This window comes from Ranitomeya variabilis, chromosome 8 (assembly GCF_051348905.1).
Source record: "Ranitomeya variabilis isolate aRanVar5 chromosome 8, aRanVar5.hap1, whole genome shotgun sequence".
In the NCBI taxonomy this organism is placed as follows: Eukaryota; Metazoa; Chordata; class Amphibia; order Anura; family Dendrobatidae; genus Ranitomeya; species Ranitomeya variabilis.
Genome location: NC_135239.1, coordinates 88,540,299 through 88,563,953, shown reverse-complemented (window position 1 = coordinate 88,563,953; position 23,655 = coordinate 88,540,299). Strand labels below are relative to the sequence as shown.

The following is a 23,655-nucleotide window of genomic DNA, read 5'->3' as shown; positions in this document are numbered from 1 at the left end:
AGACATTGAGCAAAAAAGAAAATCCTTCCAGGAATTATTACTCACAGAGGGAGGCATGTTCCTAAAACACATTGGCTGACTATAAAATTGGTCTTGCTAACAAAACCGTTGTCCCGCATTTGCGTATATTGTAGCAGGAAGAATAAACTGTACTGGAATGAAGGGCAAAATGTGTAGGAAAATGCAGCCAACTATGTGGCAAATCGGAGTTTGTTCCAAAGATGAAAGAACACCATCAGGGCTAGAATGGCAGACACTTTCAGAGACTGGTCGTACAACGTCCTTTTAGCTCCATCAATCCCTATATGGGGACAAATGTGCCAATAGACGTGGTACACCATAGCAAGCTCCCACCGGCCAAGGTCAGAACCGCTATATGCACAAAACAACCAGTTCTCTATAGAAAGTATTGTCTGGTACCAGAGGTTCGGCAAGAACCATAAAGTAAAGCCCATAGTGTATAAGTACGGAACTTCCTAATTTTTTTAGAAATCCTACAATAAAATGATCATGCCCGTATCATCAACATAAATATAAGTAATATAAATGGAAGCCAAAGTTTTGTGTAGCAAGACAGTCATAAAAAATGGTCAAAAATAGATAAATGGTCAAAAATGTTTGTGAGTAATAAAGTCCTAGAATTCATTTTCAGATGATCTCACTTTTCAAGATCATTTCTGGGGTCCACATTCTAACGCTTATTGACATGGGTACGTGGACGAGAATTTGTTGGAATAGTAGTTTGGCATGGGATTGATCAAGTTCTAGAATTGTCAGATGACCTGACTTTGCAAGAACATTTGTGGGGTCCACACTCTAGAGCGTACAGACGTGGGTACGTGGATGAGAATTTGTTGGGATAGTAGTTTGGTATGGGATTGATCAAGTTCTGGAATTAATTATGAAATGGGGTAAAATGGGATCTACTAATTAAAATAATATTTATCAATTGTTCCAAATTGTACTACTTGGGCCACTAAGCAGAAAATAAAAATGATTGAAAAAAAAAACAAACTAATAATTGTAGGTGGTGTGGTAGGTCTCAAAACAGGGGGAGATACAAAGGCCTGGTTGGGATGGGCATGTGGGGCAATAGAATCGGGAATCACTCCGTCTGCCATGCTTTCTGCAGACTCGGCACCTTTTTTGAGGATACCTTTGGGTGGGAGTGACAGGGACAGGGTGAGGAAAATGGCGTTCTGAAAGTCTCCGGGAATCCTCAGAGTCGAAGGCTTCCCCCGGTGCCATGGACTGAAATATGAGGCTCTCTACAACTTTTTCCTGAAAGTGCAGGAACGTAAGTGGTCCTTGTGATTTTTTATATAGGACAAAACTGTTATAAGTGGCAGTTTGGATTAGATAGATTGCCACCTTTTTATACCATGCCCTGGTCTTCCTCTTGACCAGGTATGGTTGCAGAACCTGGTCTGACAAGTCTACGCCACCCATGTGTTTGTTGTAGTCAGTGACGCAGACAGGTTTTTCTTTGTCCCTGGTGGCACCCCTCTCTCTGACCGTCACAGTGGTGTCCGTATGCAGTGTGGAAAGCATGTAGACGTCCTTCCTGTCTTTCCACTTCACTGCAAGAAGTTGGTCGCTTGCAAGTGAGAATGACGCCCCCCTCTCCAAGCGTCTGGACACCAACTGTGACGGAGGCCCCACTCTATTTTTCCTCACTGTCCCACAGGCCCCTGTATTTGCAGCATGGAGGGATTTGTATAGGGGGATGCTCGTGTAATAGTTGTCCGTATACACGTGGTACCCTTGATTGAGAAAGGGCGTCATTAGCTCCCAGACAATTTTGCCTGGGATACCAATTGTCTGGGGGCAGTTTGGGGGGTTTATTTGGCGGTCCCTACCTTCATAAATTAAAAAGGTGGACGTGTACCCTGATGAGCTCTCGCATGCTTTGTATAATTTTACGCCGTATTTGGCTCTCTTGGAGGGAATAAATTGGCGGAATGACAGACGGCCCTTGTAGCTCATCAAGGACTCGTCGACTGCCACATTTTGCTCTGGGGTATAGGAATTTAGAAAGGAAGTTTTTAGGAGGGAAATTAGGGGTCTTAATTTATTTAGCCGATCGTAGTTGGGGTCAGTTCTTGGGAGGGCTTGGGAATAATCACTAAAGTGGAGGAATCTCATCAGGGCTTCGTAACGGACTCGGGTCATGACTGCTGCAAATACAGGGGTGCTGTGGACAGCTTTTGTTGCTCAGTAAGAGCGGAGAGTGTTTTTTTTTACTATACCCATATTCAGGGTGAGGCCTAAGAATTTTTTTATTTCGGGGACATTTGTGGGGATCCAGGAACGGGAATGAAAGGCATTGGGTTTTTGGGAAATATACTGGCGGGCATATAGGTTGGTTTGGTGGACGATTAATTGCAGGACTTCGGGGCTAATGAAAATTTCAAAAAAATCAATGGGGGTAAAATTGGCGACATTTACTTTTATTCCAGGGACTGCAGAAAAAGGGGGAATTTGAGGGGAAAATGAGGTGTCATTATACCACAGTGGTGGGGGAACTGCGGTACTTGGTCCTGCCTCTGAAGCTTCAGCAGTGACGACCGACTCCGCTACCATCGGGCCGGGGGATCCCGTGGAGGAAGAGTCGTCATCACTGTCTGAAAACTGCTCAGCTTCAGAGGCAGATTCTGTTTCACTGCCGGAGCTACCGGAGCAAAGCAGGCTGTAGGCTTGCTCCGCGCTGAAAGTTCTGCGGGCCATTTCCAACCCCAACCCTAACCCCAACCCCAACCCTAACCCTAACAAAAAAAAATTTAAAAAAATTATAATTTTTTTTTTTTTTTTATAATCCCCTGCTTATGATGCAGGGGTTACGGGGAACGGGGGTTGGTAAATTCGATGCTGGCGGGTATAGAAATGGCTTTTTTTATTACTGACAGGGCAGCGCTTGATATGTAGTCTCTCTCTCTTCTCTCCCAGAACAACTACAAGGAGAGAAGAGAGGTACAGCCCAAGTGCTGCCATATTTATCAAACATTAGGGGTTTTGGTCACTGTGATAGGACATATCACAGTAATCAAAGCCCAGCAGCCTATGAGAAAATTCTCACAGGTTGCTGGGTCTCTGCTGGCAGATCATGGCAGGCACACTGCGCATGCGCCCGCCATTTTCTTCCAGCAGAGAAGAAGAAGGGGGGCCGGGAGCTGTGGGCTGGGGACCGGGGGACACACCGGAGGTATGGTGGGGGGCTCTGGGGACTCTATTTCTCTCCCTTCTGATGTACGATCACATCAGAGGGGAGAGAAATGAAAAGCAAACTTTTTTTTTTTTTTTTTACAAACTATATGCAGCGATCGCAACCCCGGGGGTCTGTAAAGACCCCCGGGATTGCGATCGCTCCAGGGGTCGGTAAAAACCGACCCCAATACACTGCGGGGAGGCTGGGCTCTGGCGGCCGGAGTTATCTTTTTGGCGGGCGCATCTGCTCATGCGCCCGCCATTTTGGAGCACTGGGAGGAAGGAGGAGGGTCGGGGACCGGAGGGGGATCTTTTTCGGTACATAAGGTACCGTGGGGGGCTCGAGGGACCCTATTTCTCTCCCCTCTAATGTGCGATCACATTAGAGGGGAGAGAAAGAAAACGCAAGTCCGGCAGCCGAGACCCCGGAGAAAATCGGACTGTGGGGGGCGCTATACACTTTTTCCACAGCGCCGTTAATTAACGGCGCTGTGGTTTAAGTACCCTTAGCGGCCGCCGTTAAAAGGCGTATCGGCGGTTGTTAAGGGGTTAAAGAACCTCTTACATGCTTTTTATTTCCTTCGGTTTATTATCGCACCTGTTGTTATTAAGCATGTAGGACCCTTAGATATTTCTGATTGCCACATGGGGTTTCCTGTAAAGTGTTTAAGCACGTATATTTTTATGTTGCCATCCACTTTTTTGGGGTATATTTTGACATAAAAGTTGGTCTTATTATTATGTATTCTGGTCTTGTTATTATGTATGATTACACAGTAATTAACACCTTCATGACATAGTGGTTCCCGACTCATGACGTATAGGTACATTAAGGCGATCGTGCACGGCACAGGATCTGCTCTGGGTCTAAAGATATAGAGGGGACCCCACGCCGTTTTTATTATTTAACCCCTTAGTGCCGGAGCCAATTTGCAGCTTAATGACCGGGCCAATTTTTACAATTCTGACCACTGTCAATTTATGAGGTTATAACTCTGGAACGCTTTAACGGATCCCGCTGATTCTGAGATTGTTTTTTTCGTGATGTATTGTGCTTCATGTTAGTGGTAAAATTTCTTCTATATGACTTGCGTTTATTTATGAAAAAAAAGGAAATATGGTGAAAATTTTTAAAACTTTGCAAATTTCAAAAATTTGAATTTTCTTTCTTGCTTCATTGGGGGACACAGGTAACCATGGGTGTATGCTGCTGTCACTAGGAGGCTGGCACTATGCAAATAAAGAAAAATAACTCCTCCCCAGCAGTATACACTCTTCGACAGGCACCAGGCAACTCAGTTTTTGCTTAGTGTCTGTAGGAGGCGGACCTGGATCTAACACCAGATCTGCATTTCTTTTTCTTTCAGGGATTGTGTGTGTTTAGTAATCTTTTTCCCTTTCGTTTCAGATACACTTCTGGGGGTTAAAGGGTGCAGTTCTTCTCACCCTGATTCCCCGCATTAAGCAACCGAGAGAGCAGTGTGGTATCACCCACATCGCACCCTCTTGGATCCGCTGGGCAGGACTTTGTTTCATGTCACCCTGGGGTGTTCATGTTTACTTTCGGTGGCCAGTCCTTGCCTTTTTTTTCCCCCCTCATCCCTCTCCTTGGAGTGGGCTGAGAGGAAGACGGTGGTCACCTGCGGTGACCTCCCCCCTTTTAAGGGGTTGACGCCGTCTTCTGCTACGGTTGATATAGTGCGGGAAGGAGGACCACATCTCCCAGGACCCTTTCTGCCATCAAGGGATCCTGATGCGTTCCTCATCTTCAGGTAGGAAGATCTTCAAGCAACAGCAGTGCCACGAACGCTTCTCACAGCGATTCGCTCGCACCTGTCCAAGACCCCCCACAAGGGCAGACTTGAGAAAAGAACCAGAAAGTGTTTTCTGTCTAGTTCTTCATCCACTTCTCCGGATCCAACTGCGTCAGCCGGAATACCGCTTTCTACCCGTTCGCCCTCTTCGCTGGCGGACGTCGGGTCAGATGTATCCTCTCAGTCGGATTCTGACTCAGATGCAAATCAGACTTCCGCAACACAGGATATCATTGACAGCCTTATCTCAGCCATTATTCAAACGCTTGAGCTTAAGGAGGAAGAGGCAGCTTCTCAGGACATCTCCGTTTCTTTCAAACGGATGAAGCGTCCTTCTAGAGTTTTTCCCAATCATAAGGAATTTGATAACACTACGTCTAGACACTGGGAACACCCTGGTAAACATTTTCCAGGGAGGAAACGTTTAGACATTTTATACCCGTTTGCTGCAGACCTTGTTAGCAAATGGTCCGAATCTCCTAAGGCAGATCCACCTGTGTCTAGATTATCCTCCCAGACAGTGCTGTCCATTCCTGACGCGGCGTCTCTAAAGGACCCCACGGACAGACAAATTAAGGCTCTAACCAAATCAGCTTTTGAAGCTTCTGGTACCTCTCTCTGCCCCAATTTTGCCTCTACCTGGGTGGCAAAAGCGGTGTCTGCCTGGGCCAAAACCCTACACAGAGGTATTGTAGCTTCGGCTCCCGCACAGGAGCTAGCGGATTTAGCAGATCAGATTTCACTGGCTGGAAAGTACCTTCTGAATGCTTCTCTGGATGCGGCTGCTTGCTCTGCAAGGGCAGACAGCAATATCGTCGCCATTCGCCGTGTTCTCTGGCTGAAGGCGTGGAACGCAGATCCCGCTTCCAAAAAATCCCTCACAGGTTTGCCTTTCCAGGGATCCAAGCTCTTTCGTGCGCAGCTAGACCAAATGATCTCAGACGCCACAGGCGGTAAGAGCACTTCTCTTCCGCTATCTAAGCCTAGGCGTCCCTTCAATAGAAAGGGACCCCATTCCTTTCGCCCCTTTCACTCCTTCGCCTCCTCTGGTGGTACCTCTCAGAATGACTAGTCTTCCACTCAAAGGGACCGAAGGAAGCCTTCTTTCAGGCCTACCCCTCACTGGAGAGCTAAAGGCCGCTCCTCCAAATGTTCCGGTTCTCGCGACCACAGATTTTCTTCCAGATGACGGGTCACCCCCACCTGGAAATCTTTCCAGGGTGGGAGGCAGGCTGCTTCTGTTCACAGAGCCTTGGTGGTCGACGACGCCTGGGTCAGGGAGATTGTCACATCAGGTTACAAAATAGAATTTTCGTCGCCCCTAGGAAGACATTTTTTTTCCTCTCCCGCCCACCCAAACAGCCCTCCCATGTCCCAGGGCTTTTTCAGGTGGTCGATTCCCTTCTTGCCTCAGGGGTAATCGTCCCAGTACCTTCCAACCAGCGGTTTTCCGGTTTTTACTCAAATCTATTTGTAGTTCCGAAAAAAGACGGATCTCTTTGCCCGATATTGGACCTCAAACGGTTGAACCGCTACCTCCGGATTCGTCACTTCAAGATGGAGTCCTTGCGCTCGGTGATTGCCTCCATGGAACCGGGAGAATTTCTGTGCTCTGTGGACATTCGGGATGCGCATCTGAACATTCCGATTTGTGTTCAGCATCAGAGGTTCCTTCATTTCGCATTCCAGGACCAACATTTCCAATTCACGGCTCTTCCTTTCGGCTTGGCGTCCGCCCCCAGAGTCTTTGAAGGTAATGGCGGCGGTCATGGCCATCCTTCAGTCGAAGGGGATTCTTGTAATCCCCTATCTCGACGATCTCCTCGTAAAGGGTCCGTCTCGCCGCGACTGCAGTTGCAGTCTCCAGATCACTCTGGACACGTTAATCCGCCTCGGTTGGATACTCAACGAACAAAAGTCCACCTTGATTCCGACCCAGCGTCTAGAATTCTTGGGCATGGAATTCGACACAATTCAGGCTCAGATCTTCCTCCCAAGGGAGAAATTCCTCTCCCTTCGCAGGGGCATCAAAGTCCTAAAGTGTCCTACCCCTCTACCTCTACAGCTCGGCATGAAGGTTCTGGGCAAGATGGTCGCTTCCATGGAAGCAGTCCCTTATGCTCAGTTCCACTCTCGCCCTCTCCAGCTGGCCCTTCTGTCAGTTTGGGACAGGAATCCATTCTCCTTAGACCCCCCAGTTCGCCTCCCTCTCGATGTGAGACAGTCTCTCACTTGGTGGATGCTATCCACTTCCATTCTGCACGGGAGATCGTTTCTCCCCCTCCGCTGGCAGGTCATCACCACCGATGCCAGTCTCCAGGGGTGGGGTGCAGTCTTTCTCCACCTCACAGCCCACGGGCGCTGGACTGCTCAAGAGGCACACCTCCTGATCAATCTCCTGGAAATCAGGGCTATTTTTCTAGCCCACCTCCGCTGGCAGCCTCTCCTCTCGGGAAAACCGGTCCGCATTCAGTCAGACAACACCACAGCTGTGGCTTACATAAACCATCAGGGAGGGACTCGCAGCAAGCAAGTCATGATGGAGGTGGCAAAAATTCTGCGGTGGGCGGAGAACCACGTTCCCTCCATATCAGCTGTCCACATCCCAGGGGTGGACAATTGGGAAGCCGACTTTCTCAGCCGTCAGGGGCTCATGTCAGGTGAGTGGGCCCTTCTCCCCGCTGTCTTCGACTAGATTTGCCAAAGGTGGGGCGTGCCGGACATCGACCTAATGGCCTCCCGAGCAAACCACAAGGTTCCCCAGTACGTATCCAAATCCCGGGATCCGAGGGCCATCGGCTGCAACGCTCTCGTGATCTCGTGGGCCCAGTTTCAGATTCCTCACCTATTCCCGCCTCGTCCCTTGCTTCCAAGGTTCATAAAGAAGATAAAGTCAGAGGGGGTTCCTGTTCTCTTAGTAGCTCCAGATTGGCCCCGCCGGGCCTGGTATGCGGAGCTAGCGAACATGTTATCGGACGTACCTTGGAGGCTCCCACACCGTCCGGATCTTCTATCGCAGGGTCCCCTCTTCCACCCGAGTTCTCCCCTTCCTTCGCTTCTCGGATTTCTTCAGTCTGGTCTAGATTCGAACCTCTCCTTGAGCACGTTAAAGGGCCAGGTTTCTGCCTTGTCAATTCTCTTTCAAAGAGACCTTGCTTCTCTCCCCCAGGTGAGAACCTTCCTTCAGGGGGTTGGTCATGTTGCACCTCCTTACCATCCTCCGGTCGCTCCTTGGGACCTCAACCTTGTGCTCGGCGCCCTCCAGTGTACGCCTTTTGAACCGATACGGGACATCTCTTTTTCGCTTCTTTCCTGGAAAGTAGCTTTTTTGGTCGCCATCACCTCGATCAGGAGAGTTTCCGAGTTGGTGGCGTTGTCCTGTCGTTCTCCCTTTCTGGTCCTTCATCAGGACAAAGTTGTCCTTCAGCCTGTCCCTTGTTTTCTGCCAAAGGTGGTTTCGGCTTTTCACATGAAGACATCGTCCTTCCTTCTTTGTGCCCTTCCCCAGTTCATCCTTTGGAGAAATCTCTCCACAATTTGGATGTGGTCAGGGCTATCCTAGTCTACCTTGCCAGAACTGCTCCTTTTCGTCAGTCCGACCCTCTGTTTGTCGTCTCGGAAGGTTGTCAGAAGGGGCTCCCCGCCTCTAAGTCTACAATTGCTCGGTGGATCCATTCGGCGGTCCTGGAGGCATACAGTGTTCAAGACCGCCTCCCCTGGGGGTGAGGGCTCACTCTAACCGGGCTGTGGGAGCTTCTTGGGCAGTTCGTCACCAAGCTACGGCCTCGCGGGTTTGCAAGGCCACAACTTGGTTGTCCATCCACACCTTTGTGAAATTCTACAAGGTGCACACTCAGGCTTCTGCGGATGCAGGCCTGGGTAGGAAGGTACTGCAGGCAGCGGCCGACCTAGTTCTCTATTCTTATTATCCCACCCTGAGGACTGCTTTTGGACGTCTCATGGTTACCTGTGTCCCCCAATGAAGCGAGAAATAGAGGGATTTTTGGTTCTTACTGTAAAATCTTTCTTGGAGCCTTCATTGGGGTACACGGCACCCTCCCTTTATGTTGTACCGTATTGGCCAACGTGCCGTTGTTGTGGGTTGGTACATAGGTTGAGTTGTTTATACTTCTTCCTACTACTGCTTTTGCACCAACTGAGGTGCCTGTCGGAGGGTGTATACTGACGGGGAGGAGTTATTTTTCTTTATTTGCATAGTGTCAGCCTCCTAGCGACAGCAGCATACACCCATGGTTACCTGTGTCCTCCAATGAAGGCTCCAAGAAAGATTTTACTGTAAGAACCAAAAATCCCTCTTCTATGCCCTTAAATCACAGAGATATGTCACACAAAATGCTTAAAGGGCCACTGTCACCCCCCTCCAGCCGTTATAAACTAAAAGAGCCACCTTGTGCAGCAGTAATGCTGCATTCTAACAAGGTGGCTCTTTTAGTTTTAGGTTCAAGCATACCCCAAATAAAACGTTTTTATACTTAGCCACAATTCCTGTCTCTAGCCACGTAGGCAGGTCCTCACTCCCCAGCTTGGCCAGCTCCTCTGCCGTCACTCACATCTTCTTGCGCTTTCGGCGCCGCCCCCTCAGCGCTGTTATCGTTTCAAATCCGGCGCCTGCGCTGTGTACTGGTGTCCTGCGCAGACGCAGTAAGCTCTGGCCGTCTGATGTAATGGCTGATACCAGAGAACAAAAGACATCCACAGAACAACCTAAAACTAAAAGAGCCACCTTGTTAGAATGCAGCATTACTGCTGCACAAGGTGGCTCTTTTAGTTTATAACGGCTGGAGGGGGGTGACAGTGGCCCTTTAATAAATAACATTTCCCACATGTCAACTTTACATCAGCACAATTTTGGAAACAAAATTTTTTTTCTTCGGAAGTTATAAGGTTTAAAAGTTGACATTTATTTCTCATTTTTACAACAAAATTTACAAAACCAATTTTTTAGGGACCATCTCACATTTAAAGTCACTTTGAGGAGTGTACATGACAGAAAATACCCAAAAGTGACACCATTCTAAAAGCTGCACCCCCTCAAGGTGCTCAAAACCACATTAAAGAAGCTTATTAACCCTTTACGTGCTTCACAGGATCTGATGCAATGTGGAAGGAAAAAATGAACATTTACTGTATATACTCGAGTATAAGTCGAGATTTTCAGCCCATTTTTTGGGGCTGAAAGTGCCCCTCTCGGCTTATACTCGAGTCAATGTCGGCGGGGGACTGGCGGCTGTGACATACTCACCTGCTCCTGGTGTGGTCCCTTCATGTCCGATGGTCCGCATATTCATTACTTTAATGAGCAGTACATGACCGCTGAACATAGGAAGATGCCGCCGGCTCCCGGAGACCATCTGACAGTGAGACGCTGCCAGGGATCGCGCCGGGAGCAGGTGAGTATATTGGGGGAGGTGAGCATTCCAATATTCACCTGACCCCGTTCCACCACTACACGCCGGGCCGTCTTCCTCGTCCTCTGCCTGTGACTGTTTGGGTCAGAGGGCGCGTTGACGTAGTTAGTGTGCCGCCTTTGCTTGAACAGTCCGAGCCAGAAGACACAGCGGCGCGCAGCAGTGGAACAGGGAGAGGTGAATATCGCAAGTTCCGGGGGCCTAAGTGACGAGAGGTGAGTATGTGATTGATTTTTTTTATTTTAATCGCAGCCTATGGGGTATAATGTATGGAGCATCTTATGGGGCATAATGTATGAAGCATCTTATCCCCTTTCTGACATATGATGTACTATCCCGTCGAGGTGGTATTGTCCCGTATGACCACCGACGGATAGTACGTCATCACCGATCAGCCACGCTCACAGGGGGAGCGCGGCCGATCGGGGCCGGGTGTCAGCTGACTATCACAGCTGACATCTGGCACTATGTGCCAGGAGCGGTCACGGACCGCTCCCAGCACATTAACCCCCGGAACACTGCGATCAAACATGAACACATGTCAAACTTGATCGCAGCATTCCGGCGGCATAAGGAAGCATTGGGTAGGGAGGGGGCTCCCTGCGTACTTCCCTGAGACCCTCGGAGCAACGCGATGTGATCGCCTTGCTCCGAGGGTCTCCTACCTCCTTCCCCCTGCAGGCCCCGGATCCAAAATGGCCGCTGGGCTCCTTCCGGGTCCTGCAGGGAGGTGAAAGCGCCTGCTAGCCTCCTGCAGTGCATGTCAGATCGCTGATCTGACACAGTGCACTGCAAAGCGTCAGATCAGCTATCTGACACTATATAGTCATGTCCCCCTCCCTGGGACAAAGTACCCAAGTAAAAAATATATATATATTTACATGTGTAAAAAAAAAAAAAAAAAATCCTAAATAAAGAAAAATATATATATATATTGTTCCAATAAATACATTTCTTTATGTAAATGAAAAAAAACGTAAAAGTACACATATTTAGTATTGCTGCGTCCGTAACGACCCGACCTATAAAACTGTCCCACTAGTTAACCCCTTCAGTGAACACTGTAAAAAAAAGGCAAAAAACAACGCTTTATTATCATACCACCGAACAAAATGTGGAATAACACGCGATCAAAAAGAGGAATTTAAAAAAAAATGGTACCGTTGAAAACGTCATCTTGTCCCTCAAAAAACGAGCCGTCATACAGCGTCTTCAGCATAAAAATAAGTTAGTCCTCAGAATAAAGCGATGCAAAAATAATAATTTTTTATATAAAATAGTTTTTATCGTATAAAAGCGCCAAAACATAAAAAAATGATATAAATGAGGTATCGCTGTAATTGTACTGACCCGAAGAATAAAACTGCTTTATCAATTTTACCAAACGTGGAACGGTATAAACGCCCCCCTTCCCCCCCAAAAAAGAAATTCATGAATTGCTGGTTTTGGTCATTCTGCCTCACAAAAATCGGAATAAAAAGCGATCAAAAAAATGTCACGTGCCCGAAAATGTTACCAATAAAAACGTCAACTCGTCCCGCAAAAAACAAGACCTCACATGACTCTGTGGACCAAAATATGAAAAAATTATCGCTCTCAAAATGTGGAGATGCAAAAAAATTTTTTTGCAATAAAAATCATCTTTATACCTGGTTTCACATTTGCGATTTTTGCCGCTGCGTTTTAGCGCAAAAAAACGCATGCGTTTTTTTTCTATATTTAACATTAAAAACGCATGCCTTTTTTTTGTATGCGTTTTGCCGCGTTTGACGGCGCATGCGTCTTTTCTATGCTTGCGTTTTGTTGCAGAAATGCAACATGTTGTAATTTTTAGAGGCCTTTTTTTGCCGCAAAAAAACTTATTGCTGTCTATGTAAACGCATGCGTTTTTAAGCACATGCGTTTGGTTGCGTTTTAATAGAAAAAAACAATAATACACACTGATAAGCCACCCCCCACCATTAAGGTGATAAAGGGATCCAAACCCTAACCCTAACCCTAGGGATCCTAACCCCAACCCTAGCTATTTCTATTTATAGTGGGTTTTCTAGATGATTTTGATGATTGGCAGCTGTCATACACTTCTCAGCATGCGTTTCAAAAACGCAAACGCAGGAAAAAACGCATGTAAACGCGTCAAAAACGCAGCGTTTTTTTTACCGCATGAGAAAACGCATGCGTCTAAAAAAAACGCAGCGTTTGCACGCGTTTTTTTCACCACCTGCGTTTGCGTTTTAAACGCTGCGTTTTACCCCCACATACCCCCGTATGTGGGGGTAAACCTCTGTTTGGGCGCACTGCGGAGCTTGGAAGGGAAGGAGCGCCGTTTGACTTTTTAATCTCTTAATTGTGAGAGCGGACGCCATTTTGGGTTTGTAGATGTGCCTAACAGCAGAAACCCCCCCACAACTGACCCTGTTTTGGAAACTACACCCCTCAAAGAATTTAATCAGGGGTATATTGAGCAATTTGAACCCACATGTACGACACAGAGTTTGATAACATTAGGTCGGCATACTGAAAAAATTCATTTTTTTCCACGAGAATCTTGTTTTAGACCTGAATGTCTCACTTTTTCAGAAATAACATCAAAAAGTGGACCCCACAATTCGTTACCCACTTTATTATGAGTGCAGCGATATCCCATATGTAGTCAAAAAGTTCTGTTTGGACAAATGGCAGGGCTTGGACAGAAAGGGGCACAATGTGACAAATTTGGCTTTATTTGAAATTGAAGATCCAGGACCCATTCAAAGCTTCTAGAGACATTGAGCAAAAAAGAAAATCCTTCCAGGAATTATTACTCACAGAGGGAGGCATGTTCCTAAAACACATTGGCTGACTATAAAATTGGTCTTGCTAACAAAACCGTTGTCCCGCATTTGCGTATATTGTAGCAGGAAGAATAAACTGTACTGGAATGAAGGGCAAAATGTGTAGGAAAATGCAGCCAACTATGTGGCAAATCGGAGTTTGTTCCAAAGATGAAAGAACACCATCAGGGCTAGAATGGCAGACACTTTCAGAGACTGGTCGTACAACGTCCTTTTAGCTCCATCAATCCCTATATGGGGACAAATGTGCCAATAGACGTGGTACACCATAGCAAGCTCCCACCCGCCAAGGTCAGAACCGCTATATGCACAAAACAACCAGTTCTCTATAGAAAGTATTGTCTGGTACCAGAGGTTCGGCAAGAACCATAAAGTAAAGCCCATAGTGTATAAGTACGGAACTTCCTAATTTTTTTAGAAATCCTACAATAAAATGATCATGCCCGTATCATCAACATAAATATAAGTAATATAAATGGAAGCCAAAGTTTTGTGTAGCAAGACAGTCATAAAAAATGGTCAAAAATAGATAAATGGTCAAAAATGTTTGTGAGTAATAAAGTCCTAGAATTCATTTTCAGATGATCTCACTTTTCAAGATCATTTCTGGGGTCCACATTCTAACGCTTATTGACATGGGTACGTGGACGAGAATTTGTTGGAATAGTAGTTTGGCATGGGATTGATCAAGTTCTAGAATTGTCAGATGACCTGACTTTGCAAGAACATTTGTGGGGTCCACACTCTAGAGCGTACAGACGTGGGTACGTGGATGAGAATTTGTTGGGATAGTAGTTTGGTATGGGATTGATCAAGTTCTGGAATTAATTATGAAATGGGGTAAAATGGGATCTACTAATTAAAATAATATTTATCAATTGTTCCAAATTGTACTACTTGGGCCACTAAGCAGAAAATAAAAATGATTGAAAAAAAAAACAAACTAATAATTGTAGGTGGTGTGGTAGGTCTCAAAACAGGGGGAGATACAAAGGCCTGGTTGGGATGGGCATGTGGGGCAATAGAATCGGGAATCACTCCGTCTGCCATGCTTTCTGCAGACTCGGCACCTTTTTTGAGGATACCTTTGGGTGGGAGTGACAGGGACAGGGTGAGGAAAATGGCGTTCTGAAAGTCTCCGGGAATCCTCAGAGTCGAAGGCTTCCCCCGGTGCCATGGACTGAAATATGAGGCTCTCTACAACTTTTTCCTGAAAGTGCAGGAACGTAAGTGGTCCTTGTGATTTTTTATATAGGACAAAACTGTTATAAGTGGCAGTTTGGATTAGATAGATTGCCACCTTTTTATACCATGCCCTGGTCTTCCTCTTGACCAGGTATGGTTGCAGAACCTGGTCTGACAAGTCTACGCCACCCATGTGTTTGTTGTAGTCAGTGACGCAGACAGGTTTTTCTTTGTCCCTGGTGGCACCCCTCTCTCTGACCGTCACAGTGGTGTCCGTATGCAGTGTGGAAAGCATGTAGACGTCCTTCCTGTCTTTCCACTTCACTGCAAGAAGTTGGTCGCTTGCAAGTGAGAATGACGCCCCCCTCTCCAAGCGTCTGGACACCAACTGTGACGGAAGCCCCACTCTATTTTTCCTCACTGTCCCACAGGCCCCTGTATTTGCAGCATGGAGGGATTTGTATAGGGGGATGCTCGTGTAATAGTTGTCCGTATACACGTGGTACCCTTGATTGAGAAAGGGCGTCATTAGCTCCCAGACAATTTTGCCTGGGATACCAATTGTCTGGGGGCAGTTTGGGGGGTTTATTTGGCGGTCCCTACCTTCATAAATTAAAAAGGTGGACGTGTACCCTGATGAGCTCTCGCATGCTTTGTATAATTTTACGCCGTATTTGGCTCTCTTGGAGGGAATAAATTGGCGGAATGACAGACGGCCCTTGTAGCTCATCAAGGACTCGTCGACTGCCACATTTTGCTCTGGGGTATAGGAATTTAGAAAGGAAGTTTTTAGGAGGGAAATTAGGGGTCTTAATTTATTTAGCCGATCGTAGTTGGGGTCAGTTCTTGGGAGGGCTTGGGAATAATCACTAAAGTGGAGGAATCTCATCAGGGCTTCGTAACGGACTCGGGTCATGACTGCTGCAAATACAGGGGTGCTGTGGACAGCTTTTGTTGCTCAGTAAGAGCGGAGAGTGGTTTTTTTTACTATACCCATATTCAGGGTGAGGCCTAAGAATTTTTTTATTTCGGGGACATTTGTGGGGATCCAGGAACGGGAATGAAAGGCATTGGGTTTTTGGGAAATATACTGGCGGGCATATAGGTTGGTTTGGTGGACGATTAATTGCAGGACTTCGGGGCTAATGAAAATTTCAAAAAAATCAATGGGGGTAAAATTGGCGACATTTACTTTTATTCCAGGGACTGCAGAAAAAGGGGGAATTTGAGGGGAAAATGAGGTGTCATTATACCACAGTGGTGGGGGAACTGCGGTACTTGGTCCTGCCTCTGAAGCTTCAGCAGTGACGACCGACTCCGCTACCATCGGGCCGGGGGATCCCGTGGAGGAAGAGTCGTCATCACTGTCTGAAAACTGCTCAGCTTCAGAGGCAGATTCTGTTTCACTGCCGGAGCTACCGGAGCAAAGCAGGCTGTAGGCTTGCTCCGCGCTGAAAGTTCTGCGGGCCATTTCCAACCCCAACCCTAACCCCAACCCCAACCCTAACCCTAACAAAAAAATTTTTAAAAAAATTATAATTTTTTTTTTTTTTTATAATCCCCTGCTTATGATGCAGGGGTTACGGGGAACGGGGGTTGGTAAATTCGATGCTGGCGGGTATAGAAATGGCTTTTTTTATTACTGACAGGGCAGCGCTTGATATGTAGTCTCTCTCTCTTCTCTCCCAGAACAACTACAAGGAGAGAAGAGAGGTACAGCCCAAGTGCTGCCATATTTATCAAACATTAGGGGTTTTGGTCACTGTGATAGGACATATCACAGTAATCAAAGCCCAGCAGCCTATGAGAAAATTCTCACAGGTTGCTGGGTCTCTGCTGGCAGATCATGGCAGGCACACTGCGCATGCGCCCGCCATTTTCTTCCAGCAGAGAAGAAGAAGGGGGGCCGGGAGCTGTGGGCTGGGGACCGGGGGACACACCGGAGGTATGGTGGGGGGCTCTGGGGACTCTATTTCTCTCCCTTCTGATGTACGATCACATCAGAGGGGAGAGAAATGAAAAGCAAACTTTTTTTTTTTTTTTACAAACTATATGCAGCGATCGCAACCCCGGGGGTCTGTAAAGACCCCCGGGATTGCGATCGCTCCAGGGGTCGGTAAAAACCGACCCCAATACACTGCGGGGAGGCTGGGCTCTGGCGGCCGGAGTTATCTTTTTGGCGGGCGCATCTGCTCATGCGCCCGCCATTTTGGAGCACTGGGAGGAAGGAGGAGGGTCGGGGACCGGAGGGGGATCTTTTTCGGTACATAAGGTACCGTGGGGGGCTCGAGGGACCCTATTTCTCTCCCCTCTAATGTGCGATCACATTAGAGGGGAGAGAAAGAAAACGCAAGTCCGGCAGCCGAGACCCCGGAGAAAATCGGACTGTGGGGGGCGCTATACACTTTTTCCACAGCGCCGTTAATTAACGGCGCTGTGGTTTAAGTACCCTTAGCGGCCGCCGTTAAAAGGCGTATCGGCGGTTGTTAAGGGGTTAAAGAACCTCTTACATGCTTTTTATTTCCTTCGGTTTATTATCGCACCTGTTGTTATTAAGCATGTAGGACCCTTAGATATTTCTGATTGCCACATGGGGTTTCCTGTAAAGTGTTTAAGCACGTATATTTTTATGTTGCCATCCACTTTTTTGGGGTATATTTTGACATAAAAGTTGGTCTTATTATTATGTATTCTGGTCTTGTTATTATGTATGATTACACAGTAATTAACACCTTCATGACATAGTGGTTCCCGACTCATGACGTATAGGTACATTAAGGCGATCGTGCACGGCACAGGATCTGCTCTGGGTCTAAAGATATAGAGGGGACCCCACGCCGTTTTTATTATTTAACCCCTTAGTGCCGGAGCCAATTTGCAGCTTAATGACCGGGCCAATTTTTACAATTCTGGCCACTGTCAATTTATGAGGTTATAACTCTGGAACGCTTTAACGGATCCCGCTGATTCTGAGATTGTTTTTTTCGTGATGTATTGTGCTTCATGTTAGTGGTAAAATTTCTTCTATATGACTTGCGTTTATTTATGAAAAAAAAGGAAATATGGTGAAAATTTTTAAAACTTTGCAATTTTCAAAAATTTGAATTTTCTTTCTTGCTTCATTGGGGGACACAGGTAACCATGGGTGTATGCTGCTGTCACTAGGAGGCTGGCACTATGCAAATAAAGAAAAATAACTCCTCCCCAGCAGTATACACTCTTCGACAGGCACCAGGCAACTCAGTTTTTGCTTAGTGTCTGTAGGAGGCGGACCTGGATCTAACACCAGATCTGCATTTCTTTTTCTTTCAGGGATTGTGTGTGTTTAGTAATCTTTTTCCCTTTCGTTTCAGATACACTTCTGGGGGTTAAAGGGTGCAGTTCTTCTCACCCTGATTCCCCGCATTAAGCAACCGAGAGAGCAGTGTGGTATCACCCACATCGCACCCTCTTGGATCCGCTGGGCAGGACTTTGTTTCATGTCACCCTGGGGTGTTCATGTTTACTTTCGGTGGCCAGTCCTTGCCTTTTTTTTCCCCCCTCATCCCTCTCCTTGGAGTGGGCTGAGAGGAAGACGGTGGTCACCTGCGGTGACCTCCCCCCTTTTAAGGGGTTGACGCCGTCTTCTGCTACGGTTGATATAGTGCGGGAAGGAGGACCACATCTCCCAGGACCCTTTCTGCCATCAAGGGATCCTGATGCGTTCCTCATCTTCAGGTAGGAAGATCTTCAAGCAACAGCAGTGCCACGAACGCTTCTCACAGCGATTCGCTCGCACCTGTCCAAGACCCCCCACAAGGGCAGACTTGAGAAAAGAACCAGAAAGTGTTTTCTGTCTAGTTCTTCATCCACTTCTCCGGATCCAACTGCGTCAGCCGGAATACCGCTTTCTACCCGTTCGCCCTCTTCGCTGGCGGACGTCGGGTCAGATGTATCCTCTCAGTCGGATTCTGACTCAGATGCAAATCAGACTTCCGCAACACAGGATATCATTGACAGCCTTATCTCAGCCATTATTCAAACGCTTGAGCTTAAGGAGGAAGAGGCAGCTTCTCAGGACATCTCCGTTTCTTTCAAACGGATGAAGCGTCCTTCTAGAGTTTTTCCCAATCATAAGGAATTTGATAACACTACGTCTAGACACTGGGAACACCCTGGTAAACATTTTCCAGGGAGGAAACGTTTAGACATTTTATACCCGTTTGCTGCAGACCTTGTTAGCAAATGGTCCGAATCTCCTAAGGCAGATCCACCTGTGTCTAGATTATCCTCCCAGACAGTGCTGTCCATTCCTGACGCGGCGTCTCTAAAGGACCCCACGGACAGACAAATTAAGGCTCTAACCAAATCAGCTTTTGAAGCTTCTGGTACCTCTCTCTGCCCCAATTTTGCCTCTACCTGGGTGGCAAAAGCGGTGTCTGCCTGGGCCAAAACCCTACACAGAGGTATTGTAGCGGATTTAGCAGATCAGATTTCACTGGCTGGAAAGTACCTTCTGAATGCTTCTCTGGATGCGGCTGCTTGCTCTGCAAGGGCAGACAGCAATATCGTCGCCATTCGCCGTGTTCTCTGGCTGAAGGCGTGGAACGCAGATCCCGCTTCCAAAAAATCCCTCACAGGTTTGCCTTTCCAGGGATCCAAGCTCTTTCGTGCGCAGCTAGACCAAATGATCTCAGACGCCACAGGCGGTAAGAGCACTTCTCTTCCGCTATCTAAGCCTAGGCGTCCCTTCAATAGAAAGGGACCCCATTCCTTTCGCCCCTTTCACTCCTTCGCCTCCTCTGGTGGTACCTCTCAGAATGACTAGTCTTCCACTCAAAGGGACCGAAGGAAGCCTTCTTTCAGGCCTACCCCTCACTGGAGAGCTAAAGGCCGCTCCTCCAAATGTTCCGGTTCTCGCGACCACAGATTTTCTTCCAGATGACGGGTCACCCCCACCTGGAAATCTTTCCAGGGTGGGAGGCAGGCTGCTTCTGTTCACAGAGCCTTGGTGGTCGACGACGCCTGGGTCAGGGAGATTGTCACATCAGGTTACAAAATAGAATTTTCGTCGCCCCTAGGAAGACATTTTTTTTCCTCTCCCGCCCACCCAAACAGCCCTCCCATGTCCCAGGGCTTTTTCAGGTGGTCGATTCCCTTCTTGCCTCAGGGGTAATCGTCCCAGTACCTTCCAACCAGCGGTTTTCCGGTTTTTACTCAAATCTATTTGTAGTTCCGAAAAAAGACGGATCTCTTTGCCCGATATTGGACCTCAAACGGTTGAACCGCTACCTCCGGATTCGTCACTTCAAGATGGAGTCCTTGCGCTCGGTGATTGCCTCCATGGAACCGGGAGAATTTCTGTGCTCTGTGGACATTCGGGATGCGCATCTGAACATTCCGATTTGTGTTCAGCATCAGAGGTTCCTTCATTTCGCATTCCAGGACCAACATTTCCAATTCACGGCTCTTCCTTTCGGCTTGGCGTCCGCCCCCAGAGTCTTTGAAGGTAATGGCGGCGGTCATGGCCATCCTTCAGTCGAAGGGGATTCTTGTAATCCCCTATCTCGACGATCTCCTCGTAAAGGGTCCGTCTCGCCGCGACTGCAGTTGCAGTCTCCAGATCACTCTGGACACGTTAATCCGCCTCGGTTGGATACTCAACGAACAAAAGTCCACCTTGATTCCGACCCAGCGTCTAGAATTCTTGGGCATGGAATTCGACACAATTCAGGCTCAGATCTTCCTCCCAAGGGAGAAATTCCTCTCCCTTCGCAGGGGCATCAAAGTCCTAAAGTGTCCTACCCCTCTACCTCTACAGCTCGGCATGAAGGTTCTGGGCAAGATGGTCGCTTCCATGGAAGCAGTCCCTTATGCTCAGTTCCACTCTCGCCCTCTCCAGCTGGCCCTTCTGTCAGTTTGGGACAGGAATCCATTCTCCTTAGACCCCCCAGTTCGCCTCCCTCTCGATGTGAGACAGTCTCTCACTTGGTGGATGCTATCCACTTCCATTCTGCACGGGAGATCGTTTCTCCCCCTCCGCTGGCAGGTCATCACCACCGATGCCAGTCTCCAGGGGTGGGGTGCAGTCTTTCTCCACCTCACAGCCCACGGGCGCTGGACTGCTCAAGAGGCACACCTCCTGATCAATCTCCTGGAAATCAGGGCTATTTTTCTAGCCCACCTCCGCTGGCAGCCTCTCCTCTCGGGAAAACCGGTCCGCATTCAGTCAGACAACACCACAGCTGTGGCTTACATAAACCATCAGGGAGGGACTCGCAGCAAGCAAGTCATGATGGAGGTGGCAAAAATTCTGCGGTGGGCGGAGAACCACGTTCCCTCCATATCAGCTGTCCACATCCCAGGGGTGGACAATTGGGAAGCCGACTTTCTCAGCCGTCAGGGGCTCATGTCAGGTGAGTGGGCCCTTCTCCCCGCTGTCTTCGACTAGATTTGCCAAAGGTGGGGCGTGCCGGACATCGACCTAATGGCCTCCCGAGCAAACCACAAGGTTCCCCAGTACGTATCCAAATCCCGGGATCCGAGGGCCATCGGCTGCAACGCTCTCGTGATCTCGTGGGCCCAGTTTCAGATTCCTCACCTATTCCCGCCTCGTCCCTTGCTTCCAAGGTTCATAAAGAAGATAAAGTCAGAGGGGGTTCCTGTTCTCTTAGTAGCTCCAGATTGGCCCCGCCGGGCCTGGTATGCGGAGCTAGCGAACATGTTATCGGACGTACCTTGGAGGCTCCCACACCGTCCGGATCTTCTATCGCAGGGTCCCCTCTTCCACCCGAGTTCTCCCCTTCCTTCGCTTCTCGGATTTCTTCAGTCTGGTCTAGATTCGAACCTCTCCTTGAGCACGTTAAAGGGCCAGGTTTCTGCCTTGTCAATTCTCTTTCAAAGAGACCTTGCTTCTCTCCCCCAGGTGAGAACCTTCCTTCAGGGGGTTGGTCATGTTGCACCTCCTTACCATCCTCCGGTCGCTCCTTGGGACCTCAACCTTGTGCTCGGCGCCCTCCAGTGTACGCCTTTTGAACCGATACGGGACATCTCTTTTTCGCTTCTTTCCTGGAAAGTAGCTTTTTTGGTCGCCATCACCTCGATCAGGAGAGTTTCCGAGTTGGTGGCGTTGTCCTGTCGTTCTCCCTTTCTGGTCCTTCATCAGGACAAAGTTGTCCTTCAGCCTGTCCCTTGTTTTCTGCCAAAGGTGGTTTCGGCTTTTCACATGAAGACATCGTCCTTCCTTCTTTGTGCCCTTCCCCAGTTCATCCTTTGGAGAAATCTCTCCACAATTTGGATGTGGTCAGGGCTATCCTAGTCTACCTTGCCAGAACTGCTCCTTTTCGTCAGTCCGACCCTCTGTTTGTCGTCTCGGAAGGTTGTCAGAAGGGGCTCCCCGCCTCTAAGTCTACAATTGCTCGGTGGATCCATTCGGCGGTCCTGGAGGCATACAGTGTTCAAGACCGCCTCCCCTGGGGGTGAGGGCTCACTCTAACCGGGCTGTGGGAGCTTCTTGGGCAGTTCGTCACCAAGCTACGGCCTCGCGGGTTTGCAAGGCCACAACTTGGTTGTCCATCCACACCTTTGTGAAATTCTACAAGGTGCACACTCAGGCTTCTGCGGATGCAGGCCTGGGTAGGAAGGTACTGCAGGCAGCGGCCGACCTAGTTCTCTATTCTTATTATCCCACCCTGAGGACTGCTTTTGGACGTCTCATGGTTACCTGTGTCCCCCAATGAAGCGAGAAATAGAGGGATTTTTGGTTCTTACTGTAAAATCTTTCTTGGAGCCTTCATTGGGGTACACGGCACCCTCCCTTTATGTTGTACCGTATTGGCCAACGTGCCGTTGTTGTGGGTTGGTACATAGGTTGAGTTGTTTATACTTCTTCCTACTACTGCTTTTGCACCAACTGAGGTGCCTGTCGGAGGGTGTATACTGACGGGGAGGAGTTATTTTTCTTTATTTGCATAGTGTCAGCCTCCTAGCGACAGCAGCATACACCCATGGTTACCTGTGTCCTCCAATGAAGGCTCCAAGAAAGATTTTACTGTAAGAACCAAAAATCCCTCTTCTATGCCCTTAAATCACAGAGATATGTCACACAAAATGCTTAAAGGGCCACTGTCACCCCCCTCCAGCCGTTATAAACTAAAAGAGCCACCTTGTGCAGCAGTAATGCTGCATTCTAACAAGGTGGCTCTTTTAGTTTTAGGTTCAAGCATACCCCAAATAAAACGTTTTTATACTTAGCCACAATTCCTGTCTCTAGCCACGTAGGCAGGTCCTCACTCCCCAGCTTGGCCAGCTCCTCTGCCGTCACTCACATCTTCTTGCGCTTTCGGCGCCGCCCCCTCAGCGCTGTTATCGTTTCAAATCCGGCGCCTGCGCTGTGTACTGGTGTCCTGCGCAGACGCAGTAAGCTCTGGCCGTCTGATGTAATGGCTGATACCAGAGAACAAAAGACATCCACAGAACAACCTAAAACTAAAAGAGCCACCTTGTTAGAATGCAGCATTACTGCTGCACAAGGTGGCTCTTTTAGTTTATAACGGCTGGAGGGGGGTGACAGTGGCCCTTTAATAAATAACATTTCCCACATGTCAACTTTACATCAGCACAATTTTGGAAACAAAATTTTTTTTCTTCGGAAGTTATAAGGTTTAAAAGTTGACATTTATTTCTCATTTTTACAACAAAATTTACAAAACCAATTTTTTAGGGACCATCTCACATTTAAAGTCACTTTGAGGAGTGTACATGACAGAAAATACCCAAAAGTGACACCATTCTAAAAGCTGCACCCCCTCAAGGTGCTCAAAACCACATTAAAGAAGCTTATTAACCCTTTACGTGCTTCACAGGATCTGATGCAATGTGGAAGGAAAAAATGAACATTTACTGTATATACTCGAGTATAAGTCGAGATTTTCAGCCCATTTTTTGGGGCTGAAAGTGCCCCTCTCGGCTTATACTCGAGTCAATGTCGGCGGGGGACTGGCGGCTGTGACATACTCACCTGCTCCTGGTGTGGTCCCTTCATGTCCGATGGTCCGCATATTCATTACTTTAATGAGCAGTACATGACCGCTGAACATAGGAAGATGCCGCCGGCTCCCGGAGACCATCTGACAGTGAGACGCTGCCAGGGATCGCGCCGGGAGCAGGTGAGTATATTGGGGGAGGTGAGCATTCCAATATTCACCTGAC

General features: G+C 48.0%; 1 protein-coding gene across 2 annotated transcripts in view; it reads left to right on the top strand.

Moving 5' to 3' along the window:
• The window catches only part of STXBP3 (syntaxin binding protein 3), a 131,554-nt gene that overhangs the window by 36,010 nt on the left and 71,889 nt on the right, over positions 1-23,655 (top strand). The gene's annotated exons all lie outside the window — the stretch shown is intronic.